General features: G+C 48.6%; 1 protein-coding gene across 1 annotated transcript in view; it reads left to right on the forward strand.

The window, feature by feature from the left end:
- The first annotated feature begins 1,016 nt into the window (after positions 1 to 1,016).
- Positions 1,017 to 4,962, forward strand: part of ches1 (checkpoint suppressor 1) — a 33,225-nt gene continuing 29,279 nt past the window's right edge. Inside the window, exon 1 of the mRNA XM_062551126.1 lies at positions 1,017 to 1,340. The gene's annotated coding sequence lies outside the window, so the exon portion shown is untranslated. The remainder of the gene's footprint in view (positions 1,341 to 4,962) is intronic.

The following is a 4,962-nucleotide window of genomic DNA, read 5'->3' on the forward strand; positions in this document are numbered from 1 at the left end:
CCTGCTTCCTCTCTGTTCTGAAGAAAGACACGCCTACTCTGGTTCACAGGAAAAAAACAAACTAGTTTTTGGTTACAGCTCTGAATCAACTTTTCGTGTTCTGAACTGATTTGTGTTGGGTCAAAGTGCTGCGTATGATTCAAGGGAGTGAACCAGGCTATCAGAGTTCAGTCAAATCTTGAGCAGAAGTGATTTGTGTAGTTGATAGATATGCTCTGTTATGTAATGAGTACTACCTCGTGCTGACGGTTGGCGCCAGATCTCCATACAGTACAGTAGGGACAAGAGGAAGTGTTGAATGACACATTGATAGTTGCAACATTTGGTATTGGTAGACTAATTTGTTCATCATGCACTGTAGAGGACAGGCATCACATACTGTAGTATTACAGTAGCATATATTAGATAATTATCCACAATTTGCATATGCTTATTGTATAAAATGATACAACATATCATTTGCTTTATAATGTGTATCATATATTGCTGTCTCACCCTATATGAAACCCCAGTTTTCTGGTTGAAATGTCACTTTGAAAGCTGAGTGATTAACTGGCCCCTTGTCACCTAATCCATGATTTCCTTGGCAACCCCAGATTCCTCCAGCCATCCCTGATTCCTCTCGCACTAATTCCAGCCTTTTTGTCCTTGGAAGCCCCTCCATTGATGTTTCTGACAGCCTGATTGGGTCTGATCCTCCAGGCATGTTTATCGTCGTGGAAACCTGCTGACGCTCCAGGGAAAAGAGAGTGGGAGGGAGACAGAGAGAGTGAGAGAGAAAGAGAGAGGGAGAGGGAGAAACACTCCTGGCTTACAGTGGAGGTGTACCGGAGGGACCAGACCATGACATTCTTTCAGTGAACGTGACAGGCTCTAGGACCCAGGGAGCGCACGCGTCTTCCCTGATCGGGGGGCGGGGTGGGAGGTTGGTGGTGGAAGGGGAGGGGAGAGGAGGGGTGGGGGGGGTGTGTGTTGGCTGCCTCAGCTCCAGTGTACACAGTCCTAGCTCCACTCAGGAGAGCAGTAGAGAGGGGAAGAGTGTGGACAGAAAGAGGGAGCTAGAGAGAGCACGCACGAGAGAGAGAGAGAGAGAGAGAGAGAGAGAGAGAGAGAGACACAGAGAGGGAGAAAGAGGGAGTGAGGAGTGAGTGAGAGAGAGAGAGAGAGAGAGACTAGAGGAACGCAGCTGCCGTCGTGGTCACTGCAAGAAGACTCGCGCTTGGGCGGAAATGGAGGGGCACAGTCGTGGGAACTGACACACACACACACACAGTTGTATCGGCGGGAGAGAGAGAACTTCATGTGGAAGGGGCTTGCCTTGAGAGGATAAGGATTAAAAGGTGACTTTCTGCTTCTTGGAGTCTTGCCTTGGGGGAGAGGTGGGAGAGAGGTGGGGAAAGGCGGGGAGGGTGTGTGTGTGTGTGTGTGTATGTTTTTTTCTGTTTCTCTATGTGTGTGTGTATGTATGTGTTTCCGTGTGTGTATGTCTGTTTCTGTGTCTCTGTGTGAGTGTGTGCTGGCAGTCTGAAAAAATGCCAGCCCAAAGGAATGTGGACATGTGTTATCACTAAACTCAAGAGAGCACTTTTCCGCTCCACTCTTTCTGCGTGTGTTTGCCTGTGCTTTTCCTGACTCCGTAGACGTACGTGTGTATGTGTGTGTCTGTCAGACAGGGAGAAGCTAGAATTGCTTTCTTGTGTTGGGAAAAGAGATCTGTGGGGTTTTTTTTCTTTTACGAGGGGGAAAAAGTGTGTCAGCTTGTTGTTGTCATTCTGCAGTTTTGTGGTACACAGATATGAGAAGTCATCTTGGTGAACTGGTAGCTGACCGATCCTTGTGGACACCAAGGAGACTCGAGGGGGTTTTCAGAAGCTTGAGTGTCTTAACCTGGCACCTCAAGAGCAAATGTTTTTTTTTCTGTTGTGTTGTTGTTGGTGTTTTGCTTCCTCTTTTTACGGAAAACTCTCAGCTTTTCTGAAAGTCCCCAGGAGTTGGACAGACTCTAGTTGGACGGATTCCATGTGTCCTGCTCTGTGATTGGGGGACACTTTAGGAGACACGCTAGCTGTCTGTAGCCGGGGTAGATTAGAGTAAGTAGAGTTGTGGTGTGTGTGTGTGTGTGTGTTTGTGTGTGTGTGTGTGCACGCGTGTGTGTGTGTGTTTACGCATCAGCATGCGTGTGTGTGTGAGTGTGTGTGTGAGTGTGAGTGTGTGTGTTTGTGTGTGTGTGCACGCGTGTGTGTGTTTACGCATCAGCATGCGTGTGTGTGTGTGTGTGTGAGTGTGTGTGTTGTGCACGCGTGTGTGTGTGTTTACGCATCAGCATGCGTGTGTGTGTGTGTGTGTGAGTGTGTGTGTGTGTGTGAGTGTGTGTGTGTGTGTGTGTGAGTGTGTGTGTTGTGTCTGACGAGCGAGGGAAACTAGTTGAGGGAGGCAGATCTGATGAGACGCACAGCAACAGTGGAGTCAGGGGCTTAGGCTGAGTCTCAGTCCACAGTAGAGAAACGTGAGGAACCATTTCACTGTCTGACTCTCTCTCTCTTTCCCCCTCTCTCTCTCTCTTTCTCTTTCCCTCTCTATCTCTCTCTCCCTCTCTCTGTTTCTCATTCTAGCTGTACAGTTCTAGTTCTAGTTCTAGAATCATATGCTGTCGCTGCTGCCATCTCTCCATCTGTCACTCTCTCGTTGCCTCCCTGTGTGCTTTCTCTCGCTCTCTCTATCTTTGTGTGCTTTCTCTCGCTCTCTCTATCTTTGTGTGTGTCAGCCCTCGTCACCGTCTCTGTCATTGGCTCTAAGTCTGCTGGATGTGTCTTCACTTTTCTCAAAAGAACAGTGCATAGTGAGAACATACAAATGTGTCAAATGGCCTGAATACGAGCACATTTAAATGTACTAGTGTGAGTGTTATTCAAATGTTTGTTTATTGCATTCATTTCTAGGTTATTGGTATATTGTTTTGTGCATATGAGAGAGTGTGTGTGTGTGTGTGTGTGTGTGTGTGTGTGTGTGTGTGTGTGTGATTCTAATTGTGTGTGTGCATGCATACCTCCATGTTCACATGTACCTGTCTGAATGTGACAGTAACACCCTTGGTGTGTGTGTGTGTGAGGATGTCAGTGAGGGGACACCTTTTCATTAAGGACACACAAAACAGCTCGCGGGAATGTTACTTCCATCTTGGCTTAATGACAAAATGACAAAAATCACAAAATGTCTCTTTCTCTCTCTCCTCCCCTTATTCCTTCTTTCTTTCCTCATTTCTCTTCTCTTTCAAATACCCTCTCTCCCGCTCTTTCTTTTGCCCTCTCCTGCTATTTGTTTGTTTGTTTCTTTCTCTCACCTTACTGTCAGTGCTCTTTCTCTCTCTCTCTCTCTCTCTCTCTCTCTCTCTCTCTCTCTCTCTCTCTTTCTCTCACACACACACACACACACACACACGCACACGCACACACATCAAGAGAGCGAGAGCGCGAGAGACAGAGAGAGAGAGAGAGTGAAGTGAGCACTCATACAGTTCCCTATCAAGTCGAAGCAGTGCATGGATCCATATGAAATTACATTTGATGAATGGCAGTGGAGAATCTCAGGCTGGGAGTACTATGTAATGAGTTTACGAGCTATTCATAGCCCCAGACTCCGCTCAGACTGCAGCCTATCGCTCCCACTGACTGGACCCTGAGACGGGATGAATCTGTGTTGTGACACATGCGAAGCCTGGATGAGAACACGCTCTTGCATTCAGCCAGTTCTAAATGTGTGTATGTGTGTGTGTGTGTGTGTGTGGGGGGGGGGGGGGGGGGGGGGGGGGCCATGAGGAACTGTGCGCTGTGCCGGAGAACGGCCTTGGCTTAGTAGTAGAGGGTGTTGTGAGGGTGAGTGTGAGATTGTTCCACTGCGCCGTGCCTTGCCTGCCTGAGAGCGGGCTGCAGACATGAGAAAGGGTTATATTTGGGGAAAGTGATGTCATGAGTCCTGGGCCCAGCGTGCTGATAGTTTTCAGGGGTGTTGTTCTGGCACCGTGTCCCTTTCTCCGAGGAGGCTGTCTCGCGCTCGCTGCTTTACGAGCTCTCTCGCTTTTTTTTTTTTCTGACTGTACCTTTTAGAGCAGTCAGGGTCTGACCGGCTGACTGAAGAGTTTTCCAGGAAAGATTTGCTTTTGTCCATGTGATGTTGTGGATTCAATCTGTTTGACAGGCCTTGCACGTGGGTGCTTGTACTTGCATGTGTCCCTCGTGTGTGTGTGTGTGTGTGTGTGTGTGTGTGTTTGTGTGCATCTGTGTGTGTTTGTGTATGCATCTGTGTGTGTGTGTGTATGTATGTGTGTGTGTGGTTATACAGTATGTACAGTACACAGTGTGTGTGCTTGCATCAGCGTGTGTGTTTTTGTGAGTGTTTCTGTATTTGTGTGTGTGTGTGTGTTTACGCATGTGTAAATGTGTGTGTGTGCAGGTAGTCATGATATCATGCATCACACATCTCCTCTGCCGATCGGGGCCTCACCAAAAAGCCCAGCGCTCCACACCAGTGCAGTCTGGGACTGTGATCCCCCATGCAGCCTCCGACGCGCCTTAATTATTATTGTCATTTTTCAGAGTGCTCCTGACAGGCGTACACCGTGTAAAGTGCCTCGGGGCTCATAGCAGCGCTCGCTGGCCTGCCTTCCTGCCTCTCTTCTGCATGTCGTCATGTATGGCTCCTCTCTCTGCCACTCGCTTTTTGTTTTTTTTGTTTTCTTGCACGTGAACACCATTATGCTGTCATCGTCCGCGAGGGGACCATTATGTAATTGACATTGAGTGAGATGACGTAAGCGTGCGGTCTGCTCTGCTCTGCATGCCCCCCCCCCCCCCCCCCCTAAACTCCCCTCCAGACAACTACTTGCAGTGATGTCATATTTTGGAGCGCAGGGAACGGGCACCGCACAAGGGCATACAGTGTGTTGAAGCCGGCCGTGTTCCGTGT

Source organism: Sardina pilchardus, chromosome 12 (assembly GCF_963854185.1).
Source record: "Sardina pilchardus chromosome 12, fSarPil1.1, whole genome shotgun sequence".
Taxonomy (NCBI): Eukaryota; Metazoa; Chordata; class Actinopteri; order Clupeiformes; family Clupeidae; genus Sardina; species Sardina pilchardus.